Here is a 17304-nt window from a genome sequence, read left to right as displayed (position 1 = left end):
TTTATTTTTGTGTTAACAATTATCTATTAACAATTATGTCTCTTGTGTTTGTAATTACACCGGGTCACTCATTAAACCGGATCTCAGCAATACAAAAAATTGAACAGATATTACCATATAAAATTAATAATTCCTGACTAAATTTATCTTTTGATATAAGATCCATTAAGAGTAAGTTCGATGTTCTGAAACTTGTATAAAATGTATCGTATAGTTTAAACGGACATTTGAATAAGTATCTAGTTGGTCGGACCTATTCGAGCAATTTGGCAACAAATTCACCGCTGTACACTATACAATACTGTCATAATGTAGGAACTAGGGTTTGCCTTTATTGAAATTTAATAATTAAATTTAAATTTAGAAAGTAAAAAAAAAATAAAAAAAAGTATCATAAAAAACAATTCCTCTTTTAATATATCTTCCTAGTAAAATAAACAATAAAGCTATGATATACATAAAATATTTGCAAAGAATCTTTTATCAAAGCGAATAATACATTACCGTAAATAAATAAAGGAATTTTATTTTTTTTTTTTACGACTCAATAAAGTTTATTCTTCTGCAAGTTCATGAGACAAATTTAAATAAAAATGCGTTTTTAAGAATACATGTGTGCTATGAAAAATATTATTCAACGTTTATTAAACGCGTGCCAACCCTAACCTTTATTGAAGTTCAAACCCGCCGCTACGTCGCCGCCAATTTCCAGGGTTGCGTTTATTGATTTTAAGTTACGAAGGGTACCTTTAAGTTAATAATAAAATAATATATTATGATTAATCATTTATTTTTCTGACCGCGTGAAAGGGGGCAGGGATTAGGTACCCTATGGTCTTTTATGTATCGCTTAAAAACTTGTATGCAAAATTTCAAGATGATCGCTTTAGTAGTTAATACGTTACAAGTAAACAAACTCACTTTCGCGTTTATAATAACGATACAGTATAAACCTTGTGAACGTCTAAATATTGTCAAATCAGTTGTTAGCAAAAATTCATACCTCTTAATAAACGGTGTTAAACTGTAACATTAAATGGTTCTAATTGAAATTCCCCATTCTAATAATCGAAAACGCAACTGTCCGCGTTACGTCAACTAGCGACAAATATTTTGTCGAATGTCAGCGTACGTACATTCCATTCCTGGAATACGGAATTAGAAACAAGCTTTTATCATGGATTCTGACGCGTGGTATTTGTCATATTGATTTATGACGACGTCACTTGCTGTATCGTTATTCAACTAAAAACTCATCTCGAAATTTGTTTCGGTACTTGTAGTATTTTTAACAAAAATTCCCTTTGAAGCATTATTTTCTTTCAAATTATAGCTTCGAAAATAATAAATAGGGTGGGTAACCTGCACCACGATCAGTACCAGCATTTTATCTTGAAAAGGATGACCGTTCATTAAAAATAATATATTATTTCCAAATTGAAATTCAAACGTAGATTCTTTCGTCCTAAAATTTCGATGAAATATTTTGAATCTTTAATAAATAGATTATCTCTGAGGATTATTGAGATTACAACAACTGACGATAACTCCGTGTTCCTCTGAGCAGTGGATGGGGTTGATACTCAAGTGTACTCGAGACTTCGTCACCGGTAGAGCGAAGGAACTTTGTGACTTTAGTCCTTCAAACAGTAAAAACTGACAGATCACTACCACGCTGCTTAGCGTTCGATGTTTGAAATAAAAAGACAATAACAATTACCAGTGTGTCTCCCGCGAAACTTCGCGTTTATTCAAAATAAAGTCGAAACCTATTGCTGGTTTTGTTTTGATTTGATTTCACTGTAAACTGCAAGTTACTCGTCTACATTTGTCGCCAAAATGTTGAAATCTTTAATGTCAAATAGTACACATTAGTTCAGTTAGAATTGGAGTTCTTCGATATCAATTTACTTTAATTTTGTTTTTTTTTTACAACTGTAGTACCGCTCTCTAACCAGCCAGTAACTGTTTTCCGCTCTCTAAAATTAATTCTTTGTTGAATTGTAACAATTTTGTAAATTGCATTTAAGAATACTTTTTAGCTTTCTGCACATCTACGGCTGGAGCTGTTCAAAATGAGACTAAAACCGATTTTTTTTGTCCCATAATCACTTGGACAAAAATCGGCTTACACTATTAATGAATAAGATTGGTTCTTAAGCGAGTATTAAAATCAGAGCTATCGATATTACAGGCGATGTTTTGAGGTCGTTGTGCCTAAATTCATTGTTAATATGAATTTAGACTACCACAGAGAGCTCTTCTAAAACATTGATATTGTATTGTCATTCACGGTGAATACCCGCAACTCTAGCATCTAAATGCTCTCAGCTTCCACACCCACATAAACACCAAGCCGCTAGAATCATAAATAACCATTCAGTAGATAATACCTAAACAAATGGGCCTTCTTCTATCTCCAGTGAATGCCAATACAAATAATTGAATTATAATCAATGATGACATCAACAATAGCAGCAAAACTGACCGCATAGCATGCAAATCAGAATGAAACAGCTAACGCCCCTACCAATAACCGTTCGCGTCGAAATGAGCTGACCGGTTGGTCAGAGGAAATTTGCCTATACACGTAATTGCACCCCCAGGCACACCAGCTACCGTATATCATTACAGAGTAAGAGCCCATTGCTAGAATCAATACCCACTCTTTATGTAACTAGCTTATTTGAAATAGTAACGTTATTTAATAACGTACCAGAAATATTGTTAAGGTTATCGTACCTTTTATTGACTATATTTATAGTCTATTTAAAACAAGCGGTTAACGAATAAAAATTCTGACTTTATTTTAGTACTTTTCCTTTTAAAATTACCTTGTATTTGCGACGATTCAGACGATTTTATGAATGCTAAATTTTAAGTCGATACATATTTTACTATCTAGTAAAACAGCTGTGTTACTTCTGAATGTAACAATAAAAGTATTCTTGTTGCTATATTTCTGTTGACATTGAATTCAAAAATACTCAAAATAATATTACATTAGCATTAGCAGCCTGAAAATTTTCCTACTGCTGGGCTAAAGGCCTCCTCTCCCTTTGAGGAGAAGTGGAGAATATTCCACCACGCTGCTCTAATGCGGGTTGGCGGAATACACATGTGGCAGAATTTCGTTGAAATTAGGCACATTACTCACGATCTTTTCCTTCACCGCCGAGCACGAAATGAATTATAAACACAAATTAAGCACATGAAAATTGAGTGATGCCTGCCTGGGTTTGAACCCGAAATTATCGGTTAAGATGCACGCGTTCTAACCAAGGGGCCATCTCGGCTCCAAAAATAATATTAGATATGTTAAAAGTATATGCAGATGAACTGGAGGTCTTATTTTAAGTCGTTTAACAAACTAACTTACTATAAGATACAATTACGGTAACACTCAAATTTATGCGAAAGAAACCCGACTTATTTAAAAAAAAATAGCTTTTTTTAATATGCTATAACAATAGATAATATTTCGATACTCTTTACAGTAACGTAATATTTTAATTATTCCAACGTTAACTATTTATAAGATACGAACATTTTGGAGCGGTTGAAACTAAAGTTAATAGATTCTACCTAACTCCAACCGAACTCGGTACTTCTCCGGGATTACGTTAAACTTTCTTTAATCAAGATACGATCAAGGTTTAAACTGGACAGAGACTTGTGATTACTTTCTCTTTAAGAACTTGTAAGATGCCTTGTGAAGTAAAAATCGCAATAAAGTTTATTTTACTAAGAATTTCAACTTATGCATTATCTAGACGAAGAAAAAGATGGAATAAAATTCGATAGACTGAAGAATAACGTTATAATGGAATTACCATTTTTGGCGAATTATACTCTACCGACAAGTATCTATTTAAGTTGTTTTCTTAAATAGATAAATAGATAGATATAAATAGAATAAAGGAATCTCTGTACTCAAGACGTGAAAGCATTGGAACACTCGACACGGTTGCTCACACACGAATATGGAGTTTCGGAGTTTAATAATGTTACCATAATTCGTTCCTACAAATCCCTGTAAAATTAGCACAAAGAACATTGAATCGTAACGCAATAGCGAAACTTGTAGAATCAAAGACGTTCATATAAATCAAATATATAGAATTTGAAATTGTAGGCGTGACAATTTACATACATTACGAATCAGAGCTATTCAGAAACGTCTCCCTTACGATATGATTATAATTTTGTTTGACTTGCTTCTTTATAAGGGTGACTGGAGGGGCAAATTTAAATTTTTACGATCTTAGTACTTCTTGATGGCACTTATATATCCAATAGCTTCAGTATAGCGTCTGAGTGAAAAACGCTTTGCATAAATTTCCAAAACAACACATTCAGTATCGTGTACTAGATCATGATAATATAAATTCAACGAGGACTACAGACTATATATGCAAAAAGACCCTTCAAATTACAATGTCACTGTTATTACTAAGAAGTTTTATTACAAGTATGAGATGAATAGACTGTATTAAATATGATTTTAATATCAATACAAATGTCGGAATTGTACGGAGACATTGCTTTGTACACATTTTAACACCTTACAAATATCAAAACCTCTGAACAATAGCATTGCCGCCCCTATTGTGGAGGGTTGGAGGTTCAACGAACTCTTGTTTGAGAGGTGCGAAGCGGTGTAAACAGTAATTCAAACACACGATAAGGATTATCGTTGGATTGTTGTTATTTAAGTTCATCAGATTATACCGACTGTTATTAGATGGGGTAATAACTTTAGTAATTCTAATCAAAACAACAATACGCGTTACCAAAACATCATTTAACATAAGATCATTCACAATAATTTTGTTATCAAAAATAACTTTTCAATAAACTCACATAAAATACAACTATAATCGAAATTGCTAAAGCATGACCTCGTTACGTAATACCTAATTTACAAAGAGACCAGCATGAAATAGGTTAATTCGTTATGCGACTCAAATCACAGCCAAGTGCATTAGTATTAACTTAGCAGTAATGCAATCCTATCCCAGTCGCTTGAACCTCAAATTACTCTCAGGATTTATTTGTATCAGTCACATCGTCTGACACTAAGTCTAGACTTCCAGAATTGTAGACGAGATTGATCTTTGCATTAGCATTACATTAGGAGATAGTGGATGATCTTTAAAGTAATATCTAATGCTAAGTGGTTAAATCTCACTATTGTCGGGCTATGTGCTAATCTTCGAATGTATATCGTTACTTTAATTTAACCGAGTTGCTTGGATTTTACTTTGTAGTTTACTTCACAGGCTTATTGATGGTGTAGAGGCAAGGGCTATTTGTGTAGATTTAAATGAAATAAATTTTCGTTCCTCAACGCCTTTCGTTTCAACTACTTTGCTTAAAAGCTTCTAAAGAAACGAAGTGTTGTGTTGTTATTTAACGGTGTTTTTGCGCTTACAATATTTTACTATATAACCTTCTTTGTATTTAACGAATAAGTACAGGAATATATTTTTGATAGAGCTGTGTTTAAATATTGGTAACGAAATGTTTAGTTAATAATAAGAATTATTAAAAAAGCAATTTTTTTTTCAATAGCACCAAGTGATCACATTGTACCAGACCATTTACACGATATCAAACCGGAAGCAGATTCGAACGAATTCACGTGCGTAGTTAACTGAAACATGGCGCCCGGAAAGGACTTTTAGTACCCTCCGTGAACCCATGTTTCGTTTTTAGACCCATTTTAATGTAAAATTCAGAATTCTGTCAAAATTTTAAAATGAAATCGGGGCACTCATTAATTTTTGTGGCGACTTTGTATTTATTATAGAATTATTTTGTTGGCTTTAGAATATTTACTGAGTTCAGATTTATTTTTGAATAATTCATCATCAAAGATCGGTAATGGTCGAAGTCATTAAAAACATCCAAGTCCATCCATCAAAATAACAATATGCACGGACATATTTATAGTCAAATATTAAAAAGAATCTTTAGACAAAGTTTTTCATCCTGCATATGCATTCCATTGTCCAACCCTTTCCACATAATGCGCTGTCTTCTAACAAAGAGCCCAATGGTAATATTTCTATTGAAATCTGGATACATTAAAGTCATAAGCACGAAGCGTATATCCCTACGCTTAACTACACACCCTCATAATGCAAAATCCCAGGGGACGGAATTTTCATAGACTCGATTGCAACAGAAGGGAACTAAGATGAAAGTCATGTATGGGTCAGTATTTATTAAGTTCATCCAAAACATGATGAATCGCAACTGATATTTGGTTAGAATATATTTAAATTAAAACCAAATGAAATATAATTATATTTATCTTACTTATTATCAAGTGTAAATAAAGTGATAATGATATATAAATTAGAATTGAATTTAAAAAAAAGACTAAATTCTTTAAATATTGAACTCGTCCGAGGATAGTCTGCTAAATATTCGCCTCTGTTTTGTCTATTAAACTGGTAACAAAGACACATTAACAATTTATATTTAAAAAATAAACACACATCTTCCATCGTTACTGGTAGCACAGCATTGTTCATTGTATGCAGATTTGAAAACACGTACAATAAAAATTAAAACTTGACCCTAAGGCGACTTTTATCTTTTACAATGTTAAAGCCAGATAAGATATTTTATCAATAGCGCATCGGTTGGACGCAAATATATAACATTAATTTCATCATTACCATTTAAATGCGCAGTCAATGAGAAAACCATAAATATCCCAAAAACGTTCAACCGAACACTTTTCTCTCCGGTCAATACATTTAGATTCTTATCGAAATGAACAATGTCGAGTCTAAACTCTTATTCTTTGTTAGCGGCCAAGTTAAAAGATATCAATCGAGCTCATTTAAATTCACATCTATTCCCAGTATTTAAGGTCCATGTTCTTTGTTTAAATAAGTTTGTTTTAATTTGTATGCGTTTGGTGTTCGGTTCGCCTGATTGGTCGTACGTTCACAGAAGGGTGACAACCATAAGATTTGCCTTCTATCGTTACAGTTGGATGACTTGATTTTAATTTGATTTCAAAGTCCTTAAATGAGCATTACTATGTGTCCTGAATGTTTATTCAGGACACATAGTAATGTCTCGTGTCCCATTTAAATTGACTTTGAAGTAATATATATCTTCAATGAAATTAAATGTTACGTTCGATATTGGTTTTCAAAAAAAAATACTAAAATAAACACGGAAGATAAATGATTAGTATTCAAAATGATTCTTCGTATATTTTAAATGAAATGCTCGAATAATTAAATTTAGTTACTAATAATATTTTATAAATTCTAAATTTTGAAAGCAATTTGAATGTTTTTACAATTTATTTAAAGTTTAAACCACGCCGGGGTACTACAGTATCTTCAAGTGGCTTCCACACTTTAAACTCCTTCGGAAAGTTTGATTAATTGTAGGCCGGTAATTTGAATGGGACACTAGTTGTTTTGAAATCGTATGAATAGACTTGGTCCGGAGATATCGTGATTTAATTTCTCGGTGCTGGCCTGATGAGAATGCCTGTCATCGTATTTAAATTAATGTTTACGTTTTGTTGTTTGACAGTCGTACATTTGTCTCTGCTGTATCAGTTGTATTTATTGGTAGCTATTACAAAATTTCTCATTCATCATTTTCAGTTCTAATTTCTGTTTTTGCTCGAGTTCAGTTTCAGCAAACGATTTTTCATTGTAACGTAAAGCAAAATGAAGTTGATTTTAAAGAGATCTATTCTTTAAAACTGATTTATTTATATCATTTACAAGATAGATTTTTTTGAGATTTCCTATCTGGCTTTTCACTCCGTAACTCTTAAATGGCTTAGAAATAATGAAGTACACGGGACAGTCTAACGCGACTGTCACAGACAAACTAATGACTGTCAATATCGCAATAGTAACGACTTTGTGGTTCAGCCTCTTGGAACTGATAGCTAAAGAAATAATTAACTCCTCTGCTTTGACACTTATTTCCTTTCGCTAACGTTCTAAGTCCTTTGATCAGTAAGATTTCTGGATAAGCGATTGATCCGGTCTAAAGCTGCGTATAGACACGTGAAATCAGTGATCTCTTAGTTGCATGGTGCTCAAAGTAAGCAATAAAACAAAAAAACTTGGCTTATAGAAAGCGCCAAAACGTGTTGCAATTTGCTTGTTTTTTTGTCACTACCACTAAATGTCCTCGGAAGCGTTGCTTGCATTGAGCGTCTCACTTAACGTGGCTAACGCTAACTGAGGCTATTTTAAAAACAAACCAAAACTGTCAATAGGTTGAAGAGTTGATGATCAAGAAAAGAAAGAGCAAATATATTGATAGTAGTATATTTTATATGTAGCTTGATTAGACTCAGTAGGAAAAAAAAATGTATATCACTAGAGCTGATAGCTACTACATTTGACAAAAATTCTGCATTATGTCTTAATAAATAATGCATCGAAGAATAAAACTTCTAATGTACTAACATTACAAGTAGCAGCAAATATGAATTCAGGTTCAATTTAAATTGCTATATTTGCTAACGAATTAATTGAATCATCTGCCTAAATTCCAAACAGAGGACGTTAAGTGTATATGTGGTTACGAATCTTAAGAAACGAATCTTACCCAAGTGATTCTTAAGTAATACGTTCCTCAGTGTGCATTGACTCTAGTTTACAAAAGGGGAAATTTGCTTACCGTTGTTTGAACAGACTCAGGGATAAATGGGGTGATTTTGCTTTGATTTGCTTTTTTTGTCTCCTTTATTTGCATTAAACAAATTTTACTATCATGAACATTTTGTGCATTAGTCTTTTTAGTCTAAAGGTAAAGTTGTAGACTTTGAATTTTAAATTTCCCATTAGATATACTATGGTCATAGAATTTTATTTTTAAATTTAACTAAAAAGCTTTCCTCAGCTAACGTTTTAACAGTTTTAAGTTACTACATATTCACATTGTCATTTTAATTGAATATTCATAAAGGACACTATCGCTAAGGCATGTACTGCCTTTATCGAGTTTTTTTTTTTTATTATAAGAGGGAAATATATTAGTACTATGAGATAATTTTCAGTTAACATTTTATACAAATTATTTTGTGAAAATGTTTTTTTTTTATTTCATTGTTATTTGTATCTTCATAGCTCTTTATAATTTTTGAAAAGTATTAAAGTCATATGTCATTAATTCAATATAAATGATCCATTTAACAAATATCTCCAAAAAATGTGAACACTATAAATAAATATTGAAGTGTAATTTTAATAAGTTTTGTTTTAAGAAGTAATATTATAGTCTCATTTTTTATGGCTGCTTAGGTATATTTTTAACTGATGGAACCGATTGGATTCCGGCGTCTTTATAAAAGTAACGCAATTCCTAATGATAAAATAATTTAGATTCTGGTTTGTAATATTGTATAATTCAGTAGTAAGCTGAAAACATCGTCGTAGAATTTAGACGTGAGATTGCCTAACTTTAGCAGTTATTTTACAACGCATCTGAGTTGGAAATCTTTCCAGCCATGTGATTATTATCACATTCAATCTAAATCAGATTTCAGAAATGCAAAATGAAGAGACATAGAACGAAAGAGTGTATTATATATAAATTATTCAAAAATTCATGAACAGTACAAAAAGGCCATCAATTTAACATTTTCAGAGATAGATAATAAATTCGAATAGAATCTTTACCGCATTTGGAGACTTTATATGAAGATATACATAAAATATGACAAGCCCGCATGGCGAGGTGACATTTATTAAATGGTGTAAAATTTATAGGCACCGTAACCACCACTTAACTATCATGACTGTCAATTCGGAATAACTGGCGATGAGTCAATTGTCGTGGAGGGGGAACGAAGTACTTATGGCTTAGTGTTTAATGACGATATATTCCATGCGAGCAATTGGTGAATGTTTGGCACATTGGCTGCCAAACTTTAACATCCGCAGTTGATAGCTCAAAACCTTCATGGGTTTTTATCGTCGTATCTATCTTTAGAAATTGGTTAGGATGTATTTTCATCAAAACTCCACATATATCTGACAGTAGTTTAGGCATTGGTCCAGTAATTACGAACATAATAACAATAATAGATAAAGAAATTGTCAATTAATAATTTAAAGAGCTATTACCGGTTTGGAATGTGATACTGGTTCTACCGTCACGATTGGGAAAGTCGTGATGCAAGTCACTATGTTAGAACTAGTATTCTGTTAGATCTGAATCTAGATATCTAGAACTCTAATCAGCATAAGAAATTGTACTGGTGCTATTAAAATGTTCAGAAGTGTAATTAGAATCGAGAACTTTTACAGTTTAATACAACGGCTTGAATGACTGTTTATTTTCAATGATTGACAATTCTATTGATGAGCTAACTCCTTAATATTATTTAAATCCCGATGGTTTTGTCTTGAGCGAGCTACATAGCTTTATAATTTGCTCCTTGAACTCAACCGATATCGTGACCCAATTTCGTCGGAAAATTTTACATCGCCCAATTTTACGGAAATTTCGGAAAATTAAAAACTTCACCATCCGTCTACACAGAAGCAACATTTTTTATTTATAACCATCATAAATAGATTGAAATTTATACCAGGGCTGAGACAATAAAAACAAATTGCTTTTCGGTCCGTTTTATTGGCCGTCAATACGTAACAAATAAAACGACAATAACGCGGCCCGATAACTTTTCAAATAGATACACATTTATACAATAGCATAATAATCTGCAACACAAAGCACCGGTCGTTTGGGTAAGAGCGCAATTTTCAACTGTCAACCCCAAGCTCTCACAACGGCATTTGGCAACCAAACTGTAATGGCACAATAAATAGTTTGCAGCCCTTATCCATCTGTCACTTAACTAGTAAAATATACAGACGTCATTCAGCGGGCCGCGTTGAAAAATCGCGGCGTGGTTGAGCACCCCTGACGGAGCGCGACACGCGCGCCGTTTCAATTCGCACCTAAATGGGATACTTTAAAGTTCATTTTAGATTGTATTGTTCAATGAATAAATTTAAATATTTGTTAACTTAAAATGTAACTCGTGTTGCCGGAAATACAGTCTAAATTGCACGGCTGAACATTTGTTTCTAGGATTGTAGATGACGCTTTCGGAATGTGTGTTTTATTGTCAAGGTCATAGAGTTCAATGTTTTTTCCGGAGGTGAATTGAGTCAACCTTACGTAGGGGTTATTTAACTTTGAAGTTCTTCAAAAGACCCTCGATTTCGGATTCTGGTGGATTTCTTTTCGGATTAAAGGCCTCATGAATTTAATGATAGTGCATTGGGGTTATTATAGGCGAATATGGCACGCGTCAGGTTTTAATAACCTTTTTTTGTTACTTCTGTCTTGGTTGAAAAAAATCGCTAACAAATAATTTACTTTAGAAACTCGAGACATTTCTGAAACAATAACTTGCTTACAGACAACGGAGACCACTTTTTTACAAAGGCCCCGTACTATCTCGTTGACTTTTAGACCTTTTGAGATTATTTTTTTTGGGTTTAATATTAAAATAAAGTGAAATTAAATTATATTTATTTATTTATTTAAATTCTATTAATCTATGCATTCAGATAACAATTACTTATTAATATTTTATAACCTTAAAAATATCACATTTAAAGGATAACAAATAAAAATAAGTTTTTATACCTTATTGATAACCTCTTCTCATATAAATCTATTAACATTAGACGAAAATTAAGTTTATACACAAAGAAAACACTTTCCTTTTTAATTGTCATAACTTTTATACATTTTTTTTATTTGTTTGTATACTATAACTATTAATCATAGTTCCCCTAATGCTATTGAAACTTTTCAAGGGTATATTAAATCATTATGCATGCTTCATAGATCATTGCCTAAAAATGTATTAATAATAGTTTAACATTTACTTGGAGGGCTTTGTACTTACCTGTCTGGGTAAGTTCCACTTACTCGTAAACTCGTGATACGTATTCCTGCTTGGCGTTGGAATGTATCCAACGCCAAGCAGCAATACGTATTATTGTTATTAAATTGTGAGTGAGCCAGTGTGTACAGGCACAAGGGACATAGCAACAGATTAGTTCTCAACGGCTGAACATTTGTTTCTAGGATTGTAGATGACGCTTTCGGAATGTGTGTTTTATTGTCAAGGTCATAGAGTTCAATGTTTTTTCCGGAGGTGAATTGAGTCAACCTTACGTAGGGGTTATTTAACTTTGAAGTTCTTCAAAAGACCCTCGATTTCGGATTCTGGTGGATTTCTTTTCGGATTAAAGGCCTCATGAATTTAATGATAGTGCATTGGGGTTATTATAGGCGAATATGGCACGCGTCAGGTTTTAATAACCTTTTTTTGTTACTTCTGTCTTGGTTGAAAAAAATCGCTAACAAATAATTTACTTTAGAAACTCGAGACATTTCTGAAACAATAACTTGCTTACAGACAACGGAGACCACTTTTTTACAAAGGCCCCGTACTATCTCGTTGACTTTTAGACCTTTTGAGATTATTTTTTTTGGGTTTAATATTAAAATAAAGTGAAATTAAATTATATTTATTTATTTATTTAAATTCTATTAATCTATGCATTCAGATAACAATTACTTATTAATATTTTATAACCTTAAAAATATCACATTTAAAGGATAACAAATAAAAATAAGTTTTTATACCTTATTGATAACCTCTTCTCATATAAATCTATTAACATTAGACGAAAATTAAGTTTATACACAAAGAAAACACTTTCCTTTTTAATTGTCATAACTTTTATACATTTTTTTTATTTGTTTGTATACTATAACTATTAATCATAGTTCCCCTAATGCTATTGAAACTTTTCAAGGGTATATTAAATCATTATGCATGCTTCATAGATCATTGCCTAAAAATGTATTAATAATAGTTTAACATTTACTTGGAGGGCTTTGTACTTACCTGTCTGGGTAAGTTCCACTTACTCGTAAACTCGTGATACGTATTCCTGCTTGGCGTTGGAATGTATCCAACGCCAAGCAGCAATACGTATTATTGTTATTAAATTGTGAGTGAGCCAGTGTGTACAGGCACAAGGGACATAGCAACAGATTAGTTCTCAAGGTTGGTGGCGCATCGGTGTATAAGGGATGGTTGAAATATCTCACCGCGCCAATGTTTATACGCAGTGGTAACCATTAAAAAAAGTTAATATTCCATGTTTGGGATAATCTTAGGAAAAACTACATAACTACATTTAATTCGAATATATTTTATTTATTTTAAAATACTTTATTGCACAACATAAGAGAAACAAAAAAAAAATTAGATAAATAATACGCAAAGGCGGTCTTATCGCTTACAGCGATCTCTCACAGACAACCTTTGGTGTTAGAAATTTAGAACGAAAACAGATAAGTGGAGAAATAGGTAGAGAGAAGAGAACCATTTTATATTCAGTAGTTTTAGGGCGAATCTGTAACAAACATACGTTCCAATTTATAATACCAGTGAGCGGTCTGAGTCCGGCGGGTATCTACCATTACATTGGAAATACAAACCCTTGTCAATATTTGTTCAATGCACGTCCCTTATTACTTATTTTTAATTATTTGTCCTCTTTGATGTTTGCGTTGTTTGCATTTTGTTTTTAATTAACGACCCATATGCGGCACGAATGACATGTAATTACGTACAATTAGGGCGGCCGCAGACAAGACGGCTTTTAAACATCGGTATGTAACGCGGAACATTCGTTAAAGAAAGTTACGTGATGAATATGCATGAAAAAGGGTTTTACATGCACATGTCCGATAATATCGTTTGATATTATCAACATGCGTCTCGAGCGCTGCATACTTTATGGTAATTTTCATGAGAGTAATTGATAAATAGTTTTTCGGTTATCTTACCATATTTGAAACGCGTGCACGTGATTGGATGTTATCTGTGCAATATTATTTTTAGTGATGTACTCGCGATATCTTATTGGACTGTATTAAGACCAATAACGAGCGAGTCTTTATACTGACTGTCTGACTCTTACTGGTGTGTGAAAGCACTTTTTTGGTTGATGAACACGAGCGAAGGAGAAAAGTTCGTTACACCAGCTGACTTTAAAATGCGGTACAGCACGATACACGTAGCTTAGAACAGAAATAGGTCATACGTCATAATTACGTCATGGACAAGAAATAACGTAGCAATGCTATGCATAAACTCTAAATATACGTCAAGTAGCTATTTCGTTTTAGTTATTTATCGAATATTCGTCGTGTTTCGGTTAGCGCCGCAACGCGTCCGCTCCACGATAAGATCCGTAGTCTTCCCGAAACGTCAAGCAATCCTCCAATGTTCTTAAGGTTCATATTAGTAAAATTATCCGTTGTATAAATGCAATGAACGAAATTTCATGCTAATTAATTGGATCTAGTCTATTGAATTTTTTTCACATCGTTTAGAAACAATGAGTTTTTTCCAAGATTAAACTAATTACATACATTACATGACATTAGCAGCCTGTAAATTTTCCCACTGCTGGGCTAAGGCCTTCTCCCATTGGGGAGAAGGGTTGGAGCATATTCCACCACGCTGCTCCAATGCGGGTTGGTGGAATACAAATGTCGCAGAATTTCGTTGACATTAGACACATGCAGGTTTCCTCACGATGTTTTCCTTCACCGCCGAGCACGAGATGAATTATAAACACAAATTTAGCACATGAAAATTCAGTAGTGCCTGTCTGGGTTTGAACCCGAAATCATCGGTTAAGATGCACGCGTTCTAACCACTGGGCCATCTCGGCATTAATAATCAATTTGTCTTCATCATTTCTAGTATTTAATAAATTATTTTATCTTTCCAGGTAACAGACAATGAAAGTATCCGGATTGAAATGTCATTAGCAAGGTATTGTTTGTTTTGGATTCATTGAACATAACAAAGTTATATTGTCATATACGGACTCCATCTTAGTGGTTCTAGAAATTATTCATTTCGTTACAAATATATATATTTTATTATTCGCATAAAACTCAGCAAGGACGCTGATTACATCTCGAGTTAACGTCTAAATGTTCAAAGCTGACCTAGGTCTTATCTAAGGCGCCTAAGATTTAGGCTACATTTCTCTTTGGTCCAGCGCAGACAGAATTATTACACTATTTCGTGCTTAAAGAATTTATTTTCGTATTAACTTTGACAACAACTGACAATTTATACATAGTTCTTTTGTCTATTATGAAAGTACGTAATTTAATATTTATTACAAGATGATGAAAATTTGTGGAAGGGATTTGTGCAAACCTGTCTAAGTAGGTACCATCTACTCATTAGATGTTCTACCGCAAAAAACGGTATTATCGTGTTCCGGCTTAAAGATTGAGTGAGCCAGTGTAACTACGGACATCTTAGTTCTCAGGTTGGTGGCACATTCGCGATGCAAGTAATCATTAATATTTCTTACAGCAACATTGTCTATGTAATGGTCGTTGACCACTTACCATCAGGTGGCCCATTTGCCCGTCCATAGTCACGTCCGTAGTCTAAATTTAAAGCGGGTGCAAATACAAAGTGTAACTACTTATATATATATATGTACATACTATTATAAGTTTCATGTAAATTGGTTTAGTATTTTTTAATTCAATAAAGCATTATCATATGTCTTCTCGTTTATTACTAATGAATAATAAGAAGTTCAATACATTTCTATCAAGTCAGCAGCTAACCTGTTCCGCTTCAGATTATGACGTCATGAGTTCGAATCCGGACACTACTGTACGGTACTTTGAATCGTCTTAGTATACATGAAAATGCGTATCTGAAGTCTGTTAAATCTTAAAACTATTTGTGTGTCTGTTTATAATTAATGTGCAATTTGCATATAATAACTACCGTATTATTATTGTTAATTGTTATTACTAATTACTAGAATTATTAATAATATGAATTACGTGACAATTTTTTTATATTTAATATCGCTTGGTTTCGCTAAGCAGAGATCGTCTTAAAAATTCGTTATAAAGTTATTAGACGTCGGAATATTTTTGTTCTCAGCCAAAGTTAATGTTTTCGTAATGTTTGATCGCTTTCAAAGTGAAATAAAATTCGTCAAACTTTTTAATCTTAAACATTGCTTAATTATAACATAATTACAAAAAAGTAAATTATAATCATTTTATACGACAGTATTTATTTAACTCGATATTTTGTTATTTTTATAAATACTTCGAAATCGAAAAAAAAAATCTCACTTTTTTGACGGATTGTAATTATCGGAAGATAATCGAATACTGGGGGAGACCCAGGAACCTTTTTAAAACTACCATTATAGCAGACATACAGCTATATATATATATATATAATATGCACCTAAAAATAAAATATCTTACATAATTATAAAATAGTGTTTTGTTATTCTCAAGAAATTTCTACTGTTACATAAGACTCAATAGCGCAATGGCGTACGGGCCTAGGAATGTAAAAATTCGCTGGTTCGATTACACAAGCTTTACTAATATTAAAAATGTTTCTAAATTGATGTTGCTATCATTTTAAAAAGAAACGATAGTATTAGCGTTTCAGATGTAATTAAACTAAGCTAAAGAATCTGTTTCGCTGTTGACAGGATTAAAGTTAGTGAAAATAACTTAAGAATAAGTTAACTTGAACTAAAATAGTGTGTTCTGTTCTGATATAAGTTGAACTTACTATCAACGGTAAGACTAAGTAAAACTTATATGCAAATTCTAGTCTATGGTCCAAGTTAAAAACCTATAATGAAACTGATAAATATATTTGATTTGTTTTTAATTGTGTTGCCATAAATATATTTAACATATATCATAAAATTTTACACATACGCTATATATTATTTAAAATATTTCCTGATTAGTCTTGTATACCTGGAGGCTCGTTGATCTAATAGCTTATAAGGATGCAAATCCCGATGTTCTGGGTTCAATTACCTCATTGGAATACTAAAAGTGATTCTGGTTTCCTGTCAAAATATTCAATGGCAGTTCAGATCTTGGAAGTCGAAAGTGTTCATCTATTTGTTATAAATTTTAAACAATCGATTACATATATCATAAATATGTGTATATATAGTATTTAAAATGATGTTAAAGGCAGACGACGCTGTTCCAAAAAGCCTATTCTGTTAATTAAGTTTGAAACTTGTCCCAGCACAATATTAAATAGCGGATATCTATTAGACCCTGAATAAAACACTTAATAAAACGCTGTCGCTTCTAACTCAAACAAAGACACTTCGGATCATGTTTGACGATTACGCGTATTACTTACTAAGAAAGGGTAATATT

The 17304-nt window shown here is 32.5% G+C and overlaps 1 protein-coding gene across 7 annotated transcripts in view; it reads left to right on the top strand.

The window, feature by feature from the left end:
• Positions 1 to 17304, top strand: part of LOC125073656 (latrophilin Cirl) — a 282217-nt gene that overhangs the window by 130430 nt on the left and 134483 nt on the right. The window contains exon 1 of one of the 7 annotated variants that reach the window (XM_047684573.1): positions 14844 to 14887. The exons of the other annotated variants lie outside the window; for them this stretch is intronic. The gene's annotated coding sequence lies outside the window, so the exon portion shown is untranslated. Of the gene's footprint in view, positions 1 to 14843; positions 14888 to 17304 lie in introns of those variants that run through there. 7 annotated transcript variants of the gene reach the window in all.

The sequence above is a fragment of the Vanessa atalanta genome, chromosome 25 (assembly GCF_905147765.1).
Source record: "Vanessa atalanta chromosome 25, ilVanAtal1.2, whole genome shotgun sequence".
NCBI lineage: Eukaryota > Metazoa > Arthropoda > Insecta > Lepidoptera > Nymphalidae > Vanessa > Vanessa atalanta.
Note: the sequence above shows the minus strand (reverse complement) of the source record. Positions and strands in the feature narration are given on the sequence as shown.